Source organism: Tauraco erythrolophus, chromosome 4 (genome assembly GCF_009769465.1).
Source record: "Tauraco erythrolophus isolate bTauEry1 chromosome 4, bTauEry1.pri, whole genome shotgun sequence".
Taxonomy (NCBI): domain Eukaryota; kingdom Metazoa; phylum Chordata; class Aves; order Musophagiformes; family Musophagidae; genus Tauraco; species Tauraco erythrolophus.
In genome coordinates this window covers 26,540,945-26,556,365 of record NC_141468.1, presented here as the reverse complement: position 1 = coordinate 26,556,365, position 15,421 = coordinate 26,540,945, and the positions used below count along the sequence as shown (strand labels likewise).

General features: G+C 41.0%; 1 protein-coding gene across 16 annotated transcripts in view; it reads right to left on the bottom strand.

Moving 5' to 3' along the window:
• CADPS2 (calcium dependent secretion activator 2) overlaps nucleotides 1-15,421 on the bottom strand; it is a 333,015-nt gene that overhangs the window by 301,524 nt on the left and 16,070 nt on the right. The gene's annotated exons all lie outside the window — the stretch shown is intronic.

Genomic DNA, 15,421 nt, shown 5'->3' with positions numbered 1-15,421 from the left:
AGGGCGGCCTCCATGGAGAGCCGGGGGCTGCCCCGCGCCGGACACGGCAAGTCCCAACCGACCCCTCGCAGGGCACAGCTGAGCCCCTCCACCACGATGGTGTCACTTCTGGGAAAATACAGTTAAAAAAAGGCAAAACACTGCATAGCAGTGAGGAGTGAGGAAAAAAGTGTGAGAAAGCCCCGTGACACCATGGTGAGAGAAAGAGTAGGTACTCCAGGCATGGAGCAGGGATTCCCTTGCAGCCCGTGGAGCACTATGCTGGAGGAGCTTGTCCTCCTGCAGCCCATGGAGGACTATGCTGGAGCAGGTTGTCCCCCTGCAGCCCATGGAGGGCTATGCTGGAGCAGGTTGTCCCCTGCAGCCCATGGAGGACTATGCTGGAGCAGGTTGTCCCCCTGCAGCCCATGGAGGACTATGCTGGAGCAGGTTGTCCCCCTGCAGCCCATGGAGGACTATGCTGGAGCAGGTCATCCCCCTGCAGCCCATGGAGATCACACCAGAGCACATGCTATTTACTGAAGGACGGCAGCCCCTGGGAACGACCCATGCTGGAGCAGGGGAAAAAGCAAGAGGAGAGAAGAGCGGCAGAGAAGAGCTGTTCTGGACTGACCACAACCCCTCAATTCCTCTTCCCACTCCGCCACTCGGATTGGGGGGAAGAGGTAGATGAGTCAGGAATGAAGGAGCCTGGGAAAAAGATGAGGTGGGATGGGGGCAGAAGGCATTTTAGTTTTCATCTGTTTCTCACCATCCAACTCTGTTCTGATTGACAATAAATTAAATTAATTCTCCCCAAGTCAAGTCTGTTTTGCCTGCAATAGTAACTGGTCAGTCATCTCCCTCTCTATCTTGACACATGAGCTTTTCCATCTTATTTTCTCCCTTTGTCCTATTAAGGAGGGAGAGAGCAGCTGGGTGGTGTTTTAGCAGCTGGTCAAGGTCATTTCTGCCTACTCAATCAAGTCTGTTGCAGCAGTGTAGCCTGAAGGACCTCCAGAAGCTAGAGCATCCCCTGCAGCCAGAAGCCCAAGATGCTGGCCTGCCCTCTGACACAGCTAACAAGCTAACACAAGTTATAAGGGAAAACTCCAAACAGCAATGTTGCCTTTGCCAGTTTTTCCTTCTCTCTCAAATCGATGAGGGCACCCTCCTCAGCTGAGGGTATCCTCGACACTAGGCACTCAACGGTGGTAAAACAGAAGATGACCTGATGAATGAAGAAAGGAAAGACAGTGGGGGAATGGTGAAAGGTTGAGAGATGACAACTAGGGCAAACAGGAAACTAGAGCTGGGGCAGGTTGTGCAACAAGGCTGGGACAGGACCAGGAGGTAGCACAGGGAGGTTGAAAAAGGACAATGCAAGGAGATAAGACTGGCAGGAGAGCTCCGTTACAGCATGATTCTTAGCAGGAAAGAAAAATTAGTCTGGAAAATGAGCAAGAACTGGGTCGAAAAGCTCCCACAAGCCAATCTAGTGAAATAAGGAGGGTTGCTGTCTGTGTGACACCTGCCCTATGGCATACACTTCAACATGTGCAGGAAAAGCAGCAAGCACTGGCAGAAGGAAAAGACTACCAGGGCTAAACCAAAGCCAAAACCCAGCCCGTGCTCACTGGCAGCAAATTGTTCCTCCCTAGCCACGTGGTCAGTGATGGTGTTTTGCATAGTGCTCTTATGCTACGGGGAACAAGCAGGCAGGATGGCAGAGGGCTGGCCATCGGGCACCCCAACAGGCTGAAGGAGGGCCGGCACATCCCAGGGCAGCCTTACAGCGCTGCAGCTTGGTTGCTGCACGAGGCTTCCTCCACCGGTGCCTTCTGCTGCCAGGTGGCTGCAGCCCCAGTCACATCACAGTCCCAGCATGATGCTGCGCAGAGGGCTCCAGCAGCATGGGTGCACCAGGGTGGTGCGGGGAATTGCAGGGCTTGACGGGCAGCCAGCCCCAGCGTCCAGCCTGGAAGAAGTGATCCATTAAAAAAGGAGTTAAAACGTGGTCAAAGGGTGTATTCCCCCAGCAGGGTAATGGGGGAACCAAACCCAGACCTACACATCATTAAGAGTCCTTCACCACTTGCCAGCATAAAAAACTCTACAATCAAACTATCAAGATAACAGGTTATCATTTGGAACTAGTCGGTGCAGTTGCACTGAAGCAGGACACAGGGAAATACCAACGGTTTGAAGGAAGTAAGCTCAAGATCATTTATAATGAATGCAAACTTGCAGCAGGTTTGAACTGTCTCCCTTTGCCATCTGTAGTTCTGCATTAATTAATATTAAATCTTTCCCAGTGCATTACCACAAACAGTTACTTTACAAAAATCTTAAACTGCTTATCATAAATTGTGCAATTCAGTAAACGCAACAGGAAATGTTACTGCATTAAACATTATTTGTTTAAAAAAAAACCTTGATAGCCTCTAATAATTCAAATAAATCTTATGATTAATATAAAATATAAATGCAACCCACTCCATCAATTATGTGGATTTTTTGGCAATATATCAAATGCAAGTTTTTCTTCAGTTTTTGCTAGCTTACACTTCTCCTCTAATGCTTTCGGACTCCATGGAAATGTACTGACAAAGAACATGTAGTAGGTGACCCTTGAGTTTAAGTAACTTTATTATTCATCACTCTGAGTGGCATTATATACTAACCACTATTTACATTTGGCCTTTGAACAGCTATGCTCACTTAAGAATTTCTGAAAAACAGCACCTTTCTTGTCGCTTCGAATTTGTTCTTTTTTTTTTTTTAAATAGAGTTCTCTACAGATAAAGAACTACTTAGAAAAAAAAAAAAAACACACCACTGTAAATTAAGTGATTGCACAAAAAATGCCTTTCTGACAATATAATCGCTGTACTATCCGCATGAAAAGATTGCAACACCAAAAAGTTTTAACTTCTTAGTATCTTTTTTTTAAAGAAGCTTACTGTGGTTTCAAAGTCATTTATTTTGCCCTGTAGTCATCCAAAGGAAAGAGAGCTCAAGACCGTATGAAAAAGAAGAAAGAGCACAGAACAAAGAGATTCCCTGATTCTCTGCAAGACACTTTCAATGAGGCTTCTGGGCTTTGAACAGCCACCTAAATAAAAGTTTTCCCATTCTGTCCCATGGCCCATACAAGTCTCCTCCTGCACCCAACTTCCCAGCCTCTCAGCTCCACTCTATTCCAGGAAGAGTGAAGACTCCAAAGATTGCACACCAGGTTTCCCAAGATCACAGCTCAGACTATCAGCCACTCCCTTCCTAACTTCTAATTCGGGTAGGAGACTTCAGTCGTAGGACTATGGACATGTTTGCCTGCAATGTCATCTTCTTAGCTACAACCCTTCTTAATGCTTCTCAGCTGCTCTTTCACCGTTATTCAGGCCTGACAGGAGGCTGGACTCCCATAAATATTAATTTATCTATTATGGTGCCAATTTGTACTTGTGCTTTAAGCCACATGGAAGCTTTCTACATCATCTGAAGTACTGTAGACCACTGTACTGCAAGTAGCAATTATTTGAAAGACTACATCTCCACAATACTTTTGTTTATCCCTCTGAAACAGCTTATTCTTTTCCATCCCTCATCTAAGTGAACTCTTCGATAGCAAAGAGTTTGCACAGTGGACTACCAGGCAGCACATCGAAAGCATCCCTACCCTTGAGAGACAAGTAGCAACACTGATGGAAGAGCTCTTATGAATTCGAGTGCCAGATTTTAGAAGGATGTTACACTCGAACACAAGATTTGCAGCAAACAGGGAGAAATCAATAGAAAAGCTACATTATGCCCACGGTGTGCTAGTTCCCACTTTAAAAGTCTCCTCTAAGTAATTGCATCCCTGCGCTGAAGACAGACGGTTGTTACAAGCCCGAGCTCAAGCGAACGGAGCTATAATTCAGACCCCCATAGGTGCAGCCTAATTTCACATCCATAAGAAACGGGAGGCAGTTCCGATCCCAGAGCACGAGGCACGCTCTCTGCCAGGGTCACTGCTTTAACTTCTGCAGTCCCTATTCCAGCTAAACAGAAGCCAACAAAAGGCTCAAAAAAAAAAAAAAAAAAGAAACAAACAGGGAGAGATATTAAACCTAGAGCCATAATGACTTTTCCCCATAGCCAAGGCAATTTAGAAGAAATTACTAAACAAAACAATTTTTTCCCCCAAAGATCTGTGAATAATATTAAGGTTCTGTTTCGTTTTTTAAACAAAAGCCATATGAAGACCTATGAATATGGCTTAAGACCTCACAAATATAGGCATTTAAGTTCTGACTTTTCTGTTCTTTTTTTAACGAAAAATATTTTATACTGTAGCTCCAAAATAAGCTCATTAAGCTGACCAACTTGCAACAACAGTGGTATGTAGTAAAGACAGAAACACACAATAATTTTAAAAAGGAGAAAAAAAAACTAACAACAACAAAGAAGCTGTGTAATTTCAGTTAAAAAGCTACATGACATCAGCTTCACTTAGATTCTGCAATAGAAGACAGACTTCTATGAACATAGGAATAAGTCAAGAACTGAACACAAAAACTTTTCAAAGCTCTTCTGACCAGAAATTCCAGCAGAACGGTGCATACCTATTACAGTGTCCCATGGGTGATACAAGTGCACGCAGTTCCCAGAGAAGAAGAAAAAAGGAATTGCGAGCTCCACTGCAGCACAAAGATAATAGATCAGAATTGGTCATGGAAAGAATCAGCTACAGCAAGATAACATAGCTTCAATGAAGTATCGATTACTAAAATATTGGAGGTATATTCATCATCTTTTGGGTCTTGCAGATTATGCTCCTACTCTCTAAAGGCAGCACATTACTTAACTTTGTATTTTAGTTTTCATCTTTTTTAGTTACTTCATGTGCATCTTCAGCGGCATTGATAAAATAATTCACTTTTGCAGATGTCTTTCTCCTAACATTTCAAAACTCCTTGGCAATCAAGCCTGGCTTTACAAACTAGCCAGCTGAAAACAAAAAACAAAAACTATTAGAAACGAATAAGTTTTTAACGACGACTTTGCTCTAACATTACTGAAATACAGAAATCCCACCTCATGATCTTTCCTGACATTAGAATTCATCATAATCTGCGCGTCTGTTTCTTTGAACGAAACCCTGATTCCCCAAGGTATGGCCTCTGATGTGTAAGAAGTCGAAGCTCACAGGGAAGCAAAGCATTCTCACGAAGGCATTATGTCCTCCTTTGAAGTAAAACTTGAAACTTGCAAGTTTAATTTTCAAAAGCCCACATCCCAAGAAAGTTTGCTTTTAAGAACTGCAAAAAGGAGGTAGAGCTTCTGTTCTTATTTTAAAGGCAAACATACGAAAGCATGTCGTGAAGCAACAGGAGCTGTAGCAGGAAGTTATTACAAAAGGTTTCAGAGGCAGCTACCTTGAAAGGATTTTCTCTCAGGAGAATGACTGAAAATAAGATTAATACTCTTGAGAAAGCAGAAAGCAAACAAATTATATAAAGAATGAGATTCTGTTCTTCATAATAAATTCGCATAGGTAGAACAAGCAGTATCATCTCCTAAAATCCGACTTCATAAAGATAAGAACTGGACAGATTACTATCGACTGCCAAGGCCAAAAGAGCAGCGCTGTGGTAGCCACTTCTCTACAGACAGATTTTAGGGAGCAGTATCTTTTCTAGGACCACTCAGTCCAGCAGGGGAAAAGGAAACTCGTCATGACAGCCTACTTCTTCCTTCAAAACAGTGTTTCCAAAGCCCTAAAAACAGGAACAGGCAACCAACACTGAACAAACAAACAATAAATAACTAAAAAAAGACATCACACACACAAAAAAAACCCACACAAAAAACCAATAAGCTAGTTGCTAAAGAATAAGGCCCTTTTTCAGAGGAAAATAATTGTCGAAAAATTGTTTTTAAAAAATGTAAATTCATTTTGCTAAATAAAGTTTAATATAATTTGATATCATATTAAAACTACAACTGCTCTTTTCTTCAAATACAACAGAGCAAGTTGCAAGAGGTCTATAAGAGGTACAGGAAAAAAACTAATTGGGACAGATAATTGTCAATATTAAACACAATACAAACTACAAAAAAAAAAATCATACTTCTTAATCAAACAAATGTAATTTCTAACAGAGTAATGGATTTAAACCGAAAGAAGATAGATTTAGAGTAGATCTAAGGAAGAAATTCTTCACTATGAGGGTGGTGAAGCACTGGAACATGTTGCCCAGAGAAGTTGTGGATGTCCCATCCCTGGAAGTGTTCAAGGACAGGCTGGATGAGGCTTTGAGCAACATGATCTCGTGGAATGTGTCTCTGCCCATGGCAGGGGGCTTGGAACTAGATGATCTTTAAAGGTCCCTTCCAACACAAACCATTCTATGATTCTAATTTTAACTATTTTATTCTATTATAGAAAAGTATTCGTGGCCAGCTGACAGAACACTCATCTTTATTAGTCAAGTGTACTGGAATAAATTGTCTTGAATTCAGAGAGCACGGTACACCTTCAAACATCAGGCCTAACTCTATTTCATGACCCTGGAGCATCTCAGCCCACTAGCTGAGAAGTGCTTGTCTATAGCAGTGTACTACAGCAACACTAACGTATGTATGGAAACAAAGATTAAAGTTGATAGAGGTTCATCTTCACAGAGAAGTTCTTGAACCCCTATTAGATTAGAAACTTTAAAGTCTCATCACTTCGTCAAAATTAAATGGGGTAGCTTCATCCTGGCACTTGTCCCAGTAAACATGGGGACATAACCTTGGGAAATTATGTTTGTCTTCCTAAGAGATAGGAGAGGTGTCTCAGGGCTTCCCCCTCACACCACCCCTTACATGTAAGCAAAATAATGTTGTGTGAGTACTAATCACTTTGGATTTGATGAACTCTGGTCTTGAAGAAAGAGATTGCACGAAAAACACAATGTGGTATAAATGTAGACCAGCGAAATGAATGCAACACTCAAATCCAACTCTAAATACAAGTTATACTGTAAACAGTTTGGCAACACGTCAGGATGCACACTGTATTTCCTTGTGACACAGTCACATGGATGTTCCTTACCATGACTTGGGTTGCAGCCATCGCATCCCAGCTTAGGACTTCCCAATAGCCAAAGACTCTCGCAGATGTGTCCCACCTACACTGTCTACAGCTGGAGAACTCAGCCTGCAAAATTCTTCTCTAGACCTATGGAACTTTGCCCCCTCCTCCCACCCCTCGCCATGAGAGTGGTCAAACCCCTGAACAGACATACAGAGAGGTTACAGTCTTCATCCTTGGCGGTGTTCAAATTCCTCTAGAACACTCAGTGGAGATCTTACCCAACATAGTCAAGCGAGCAAGTCATCTCATTCTACAGCAGATGCTTTATAAATGGCCCAAATGAGCGGATGACCTAATGAATGAACTGACACACGCTAGCCTCTGCTAACCAGATCACTGCAACTAAATGAGAGAGTTCAGACAAGCATGCCCGAATCTACAGATCTTGCTGAACCTCCTCTTTTCCCAAGCTTTTCTTCTTGTGTGACAGACCTAGCTCTCCAGTTAAATAAAAACATTACAAATAGTCAGCTCATTTCTGTATCACTGGTTACATCCATGACAATGTCTGCCACTTCAACATTACAGCACTTCAGAAGTAATAAAGCCTCTTCATGCATCAAGTGAGAGAAATAATCCTACTCTATGGACGATTTTGTAATTTACAGTAATTAGGTATATTCCCTGCAAATTGTCCATTCTTTCGTTTGTCAAATATATGAAGGGTAGTTGCAGTGCAGGAATGCAGACTCATTCATAGCATGAAGGACACAAATATTGTACAGTCACTAGAAAGGCTGACAGAAAACTTCGCATCTCTCAGCTTCCATCTTGATGCAGCATCACACGTTACAAGATACTCAGAAAGCGAAGTATTTTATTACCCAAATACCAGATGTTTTATGACAAGACAGCAGCATGCTCACAACATCCACAATCATCTACAACTTGCAGAAAACCTATGCTTAAGGGGAGTAACGCTTCAGGACCAATGCCCCTCTTACTTCAGAAAATACATTCTGTGTAAGCCAAAAATTGGAGATTTTCATAAGATTATTTCATCAATTATTTAATCATAAACTCTCAAACAACAGAAAAATAAGGAAAAGAAACCAAGATTCTGTGAGCCTTCTGTAAACATCACCTCATCTTTTGACAAGGGAATTTTTCCTCAATATTTCTTCTCTATTTCTCCTAACTTTCAGAGCTACAGAAATAAAGCATATCCAGCCTAAATTTCTAACCTCTAACAACCAGATGCAGCACCTTCAGGCATACTTAGCCACACCATATTGCTCCTATGAACAACAGCTACAAAAGAATCCAAGAAAACTAAAAATTATCAACAATTAAGTTGCTTACATACAATGAAGTCCCAGAGTCACATGTTAAAGAAATAAATTCACACTCTCCATGAGCCATCTGGTTTAAAGCCAAGTATTTTTCTCCTCCACCCAGAAATCATGTATAAATATAAAAACAGCACATTACTGTTCTTTCAAGAGGAACACACCTAGCAAAAATCAACAATTCCCTCTAAGCCAGCTTCACAAACACATTTTATGAGGATAAATTTGCAGCCTGTCCATTTCTGACAGCAGTCAGAAAGAAAATCTGTTTCTGGACAAGAGGTTGAAAGAAATTTTATATATAGAATCTAGTCAAGGGCTGCTACTACCAAACACCTAATTTTCAGTGCAGTATTTCTCATTCACAGTGGTACGGGCTCACACAAACAACACTGAAGTCCTTTTGTTACTTCCAAGTTATCCCACTGCTCTTATGTCACCAGCCGATTAGTAACTGCTCAGCTGTATATTAGCTCAACAGGCATTTTCAAGTCAAATAATGACAGATTTTACCCCAGACAACTAATGTCTGATATCAGTGTTTAGATTGTGCAAGTCTTTCAGATGCTCATCCCTTCTCTAATATTGTTTTTTACGTTCACATATACAGTAGGCTCCCATCTACCAACAGTTTTGTAATTCCTATTAATTTGATTAAATTATTATCCTCAAAGCAGGAGAGAAAAAAAAAAAGACAGGTTTTGCTGTTGTTTTTTTTTTTTTTTAATCATGTCTGACCTTCAGAGGCACCATTGTCAAAACAGGTAGAACTAATTAAATTAATTTTTTAAAAAAAATACAGATTTCTAGGAAATGCTATACTATCCAAACTAAAAGTACACTGAGTTCTGAACAATTACGTTAAAAAATTTCCTCACTAGCCCTCCCAGAGTTTTCTCCTAAGTGAAAACATTCAAGCAAAGGTGTTCATCACTACCAGTAAGGTAAAATTCAGATGGCCTCCCCCAGAACAAATTATTTGAGCCTGCTTCTCATTCGGTCACCCTGAATGGGAGACCTACACACTCTGCTTGCACACCTGGAGCCTTCCCCCCAGCCACTCACTGAAGTGGGACAGAAGAGCTGTAACCTTCAGTCTCACAAGGGCTTTTTGCCTGCACAGTAATCAGACTAGCAGTTTTATCAACTTTCTAGCAAAGGATATGTGATGGCGCCCCCAACCTCTCCCCTTTCATGACGACATTACTCCTCTCTTGCAATGACAATTAAGAAAGTAGATTCTATACACCGTCCAGAAAACAGAGACAATTAATGTATCATCATTTACAAACACCTCCAAAATGTCTTTCTGATTACTACTGGGGACCATGCAGAAACTCATAGGCCAGCCATTTTACAGTTTCTGCCTGATTTTAGTTCATAGGTGCCTTTTACAGATGCTCACAGTACTGCTTAAAATTCAAGATTTGCTAATTTCCTTCAACCACAACACTTAAGGGGTCAAAAGCATTTCCAGACTGATTCAGACACAGCCAGTTTATCCCAGTACTCTGCCTGTGACCAGGTTCTCTAGAGGAAGACACGAGATCCTCATGGAGGACATTGAGGCAATTTGCCTTAAATAAAAATTTCATCCCATAACAAACAGAGAAGAGCTTAGAACTTGAGCCATAAAGTTCAAGAGTTTTAAAACATGTTTTGATAGAAATTCCAAATGAGGATAGTGCAGCCTTGAATCTCAAAAGTTTTTTAAAGTTTAGAAAAAAGGTAAATTCCTTTAGTCTTTAATTTCTTTCTCTCAAATTCTTGTCCTACAGCCTTGCTCAGAGCAACACATAGGAATGATCCTCCTAGCACTGGCCGCAGAGCGAGCAGAGGCTATTTTGTCCAAATAGTAACATGTTTCACACTGAGGTGCATTCTGAGAACAAACTGCACAAGTAAAAAGTCTTCAAAATAGGTCAACCAAAGGAAAAAAGCTCAGAAAGTGTCTAATATACCAATCCCGCTGCAAAAATCTTAACAAATAAAGGAAAACACCATGAGATAAGAGTGACAAGAGAGAGCTTTCTCCTCTTGCAGGATTTGTTTAGTTTGGGGTTTTTTGTTTTAAAGACAAGCTACTCAAAGTTTTAGTCAGCAACTTGAGCTTGCTGCCAGAGTTGCTATTCCTCAATGGCAGCAAGTACAGCTGAGAAGACTTCCCTCCTGGAAACTAATTATCAAAATTATAATATTCAGATTACGTTAATTAAAAATCAGGAGCGAGGATAGGAGTTGCACTGCTGCAAAGCATATCATGAAACATCAGCAGCTGCATCCCATGATCTCATTGAGTTTCAAGACTGCTGTTGTAAAGGAAACGAAGACAAGGGACAAATTTTTACCAGAAGTGCTCCCCACTTCCATCAGTAGGTCTTTAAAATATCACTTTCAGAGAGAAGCAAACCAGTGAAATAAAATGGAGTGGAGAAATCTCCCAGTCTAGAAACAAACCCAGAAATGTAGACCCAATAGCTGACTAGAGAAAGTGAAAAACTTTTGAATATCATAGTAGTCCATGCTCTTACCTACCTATTTTAATATCATGGCTGGCTCCATAGCCATAGCATGTTATGTTCCTCGGGACAACTAGAAGCAGCTGACATTTGACATTTATATATTGAGAAAGACAGGAAGACAGGAACCCAGTGGGGAGGGGGACATGACACTATTTAGCCATTTTTCAGATCTATGTAGATCAGTGTGGTGGGTTAGGCTGCTCTGGCAACTATACCCTACACAGTCCCCTCTCACCCTCAGTAATCCCACAGCAGAAGGATCCGTTGAGAGACCAGGCAAAGTAGACAGCTGTTTGCCTTCTGTCTCTACTGCAGCTACGCCGAAAGCCCACCCAGACCTCCCCCCCCCCCCATCAAACCATGACAATTAGGAAAAAGCATACAATTATATAATATTTTTAATGCTGTACCAGTTATGATTTAATTACTAAATTTCTGCTTAAAGGAAAGGGCCAACAAATTTTTTTCTCTATGCCTGATGCTGGAAAACCTACTCAAGAATGAGGTATTTAAATTAAAATCCTAAAGTCTACCAGTCTTTTTTTTTCCTACTGCCTTATCATTGCAAAGCGGTATGATTCTTTTCTCAAAGCCTACCACTTAAGAAGTTTAAGGAACAATCTCAGAAATGTTTATTTCAAAGTGTTGTATAATGTCACTATTAGCATTTTATTTCAAATCATGACTCATGGATATTCATTCTGAAAAGCTATGAAATAAAAGCACTAGGAAGCATGCAGCGAGAGACCAGGGCAATAACGAAAACAAGAATGGAAATCAATAAAGAGAAAAAGAACTAGAGCAATGGGACCTGGACCATATCACAGACCATAATTCACTGGTGACTAACTTAGACTGAATGCTAACGACTGAATGCTGGCAGGAACACATTTGATCAAAACCTACCTGACACAGTGCAGAGCTCAAAAGGCAAATCAAGCAGGTCTCTCCGAAGCTACTGTAATTAGAGCTTAGCAGTGTGACCATTTTTTGTTCCCTTCTTAAAGAGAAAAAACAAAAGGAAAAAAAAGAGAAAAGAAAATAATCTTAAAGCTATTACTCTCTGTAAATGCTTATTTACAACTTCATAATATATTCATAGAGCATCTCCTTGTCCAAAATCCCACTGAAGTGAAAAAAGTTTCCTTGCTCGCGTTCCCTAAAGGCCAGGATCTGAGCAGGGCATTGCAGGCACATGAATGGGAAGAGGTTAAGTGATTCCAGAACAGCACTCATATTTAATAACATGAAGGCAGAAGAGATAACATCAGATGTTTGAAAGAAACAATGAAAGGAAGTCAGCTGAAAGCCTCCCAGCCTTCCCTGCTGACAACAACCGCACTCAAAGACAAGCCTAACAAAAACGGGCCAACAAGGAAATTACTGGAGTAGAACGAAAGCTGTAAAATCCAAACCCAAGGGAGAATAAAGACACTTTCAAACACAGACCACTACAAGTCTGCATTTATACAGCAGTCCCTCCAGGTGATAGAGATCATGACCAGGGAGCCCAGGGAAAGAGAGCATGTCACCTCGGCACCACAACCAAGCAGGAACACAAAGGTACAGGCAGAAAGGGCAAAATCCCAAATTGGTAGGTTAATATGCTTCACTACCCAGTGAACATGTCCTGTTCATCTCCGGTCTATGGCTAATAACCAACCACTCTCCCTCTCAGGTGTGTGAGTGTGTCTTTTCTTCCACTGCAATTAAACACGGGGGGAAGCCACAGCTTCCTCCTCCCAACAGCTTCGAGGACCCGTCTTAATCCAGTGAGAAGCCACCGAACGCCCGCAGTTTATGTTCAGGGGTTATTTTCTGTCCTCAGGTCTTTCATTTAAGTTCACACAGAAGAAACCCTCCCCTAACTTGAAATAAACTCACCACAAAGTTCTTCGCAGGTGGTTTTACAAGAAGCTTTTGGCTTATGAATGGAGCGGTAAACTGTAGGAAGAAAACGCAGTGTCTTCAGATGTCTTTTTAAACCTCTGATGAGTTAATTTGAGTGAGCTACCTAGTCAACTCATCAGTGTCTGAAGTGACACCAAAAAGTTACTCAAACTAGTAGAAGAGGAAAACCTGCATTTTTTTCCTCCCCAAAAACACTCTATAATCTAGAGGTTGGGTTTGCATTTGTTGTTTTTTTAAAAACATCCACTTGCTTTAAAAGGAATTTTTCTAACAGTAACAATTCAGTTTTGTAAAAAAGAAATTGGACTAACCTTGTCACACACAATTATCAAGTCCCTTTCCTTCTTGGATCACCAGGAGGGGCTGAGCAACAGATCTGCAGATGCTCAGCACAGGCCTTTCTCTTTAAAGTTGGGAATAAATTCTCATCTTTCATCTTGCAAAAGCTGCTTAAGAAAATTTCAGTACACACTGTGCTGGCAATTTATGTATCTAACCAAAAGCAACAGAACAAGATTCCTGATCTCCATCTCTCCCACTGTCCCAGAAAAAAACTGGCACAGTGATTAAGAACATGCCAGAGGAACAGAGCTGAGACTTTTGCGTAGCTACTGCACAGTAAACGGGGGGGGGGGGGGTTGGCGGAGGTGTCTGCAATTCTGGAGATGCAATTTCCTTTCCAAACTTCAGATAAAAATCAACTTTCAATATTTCTCTTATTTGCAAAGTGACTGTGGAGTACCAATACTTAGCTATCCTTCACGTTTTGTGCGTGGGGCGTAACAATGAAGGACCAAAGCATATAGCAATCAGAGCCTTCAGAGAGCTCTTCTTCCCTCTGGTGCAAAGGACCACACAACAAAAAGACAAGTTCTATAAAATCCAGTATAATTGAGGAGTATGAGAAGTGAAAGAGTTGTGGTGAATGAGGTTTACTTAACTTTGTGTAAGTAAACCTCACAGGAACCAGAACTAGAGTTTTCAAGTGATTCACTCAGTCCCTTGCACAAGCATGAGCATTGTTCCCAAGAAGCCCAGAAATAATGACTGACCTTCAGAACAATTCACAGCATGTTCATGGTACCAGCTTTTCCAAAAAACTGTAATTACTTAGAAGTGCTGAGCAGGAGTAATGCAGACAGGCCAAGGCTTCTTGAAACTTTCCAATGTTGGGAGATGCCTGAATTATAGCATTATAGGCACGATAAAAGATGAGGCAGATCCAGAAGTCATATATTATTGTGGTTTATTCAACCACAAAGTTGTGGTGTCAAAGGAAGTTAGGAAGGAAGCACAAATCTGTGTTTTGTTGCACAGAAAACCAATACATGTCAGTGGGTTTGAAAACAAAAACATTGGCTCAAATACGCTGGATAATATTCTAGAGGGGAGAATTAACTGCAAATGCTGCAGCATAATTGCACTGATACATGTCTGCTACAAGCATTCAAGTCATATGCAAAAGTATAGTAAAAATTCACAAGTCTAGACACATTCTGTAGAGAAATCAGCACGTCCTGACCATTTAACCTCCTGTGGTCAACAAAAAGCTTGACCCAACAGATGTTTGTTAAACTCTGCTCTGCAGCATGCCAAATGTGGCCAGGGCAGAATGCCAGAAACAACCTTTTTAGAAGCTTATTGGACAATCTGGAACTCAGGACTTTTGATAGCAGTTGGGCTAATAACAAATTAAAAGGAAGGCAATGCTGCAACTGAATGCATATGAATTGTGCCACTGAACAGTCTTTGTTCTTTATCATTGCAGCACTTAATTATTTTGAGAGTTTGCTGATATGCATAGCTATTGAACATGAATTCAGTCTCAGCAGTTTGTATTTTGTCAGAAAGATCTTTTTAGCCTGGAAACTGAGAAGTGATAACTTATTCTCTACGTCAAGGAATTAAGAGGAGTCAGTTCAGTCATCTAGACTGGAGAGTTGAGAGATCTGAATGCGGCAGTGTGGAAGTTCTTTAGAACAAGAGTCTGAGCGTTCTCCAGCATCACTCAAAGAAACCTCCATCCCGAAAGAGGGCAGTCGGTCTCTGTATTCAGAGAAGAGACTCCTCAGGAGAAAGGTATAAAACTAAGATTAGAATCAGGGCAATATGGCAATGTCTGACTCAGAATGGGAAGGAGTAGTCATACAAAGTCACAGATTTGTCAGAATTATTTAAAAGATAGTAAAATCAAGTAATCCGTTTGCTTTTTATTCTTGCTTCCATTTCCTTTTTATTCTTGGTTTCTGGCTAAACGAATGTTGTAGATCTTATCTAGTCAACATTTAGGAAGCCAAGATACTGCCATGAAAGGGGAAAAAAAAAAAAATCCATAAAAGATGAGGATAAGTGTTAAAGGAGAAATAACAGGCCTCTGGAAATGTATCTGCAAAGTTCTGGAAGGCTGTACCTGCAAATGAAACGTAAACAAAGTATTTCCATACTTGTTATAACAGATATGAGAATAGGAACACGACATTGAAATCTTCTGATTTTGAAGTTTGATACTGAAATTCAAGGCTGGGATGCGCTGGCACGCAGAGTGGATAAGAAAACCATACTGGAAAGCACAGCCAGCATGGGAGCCGAAACGG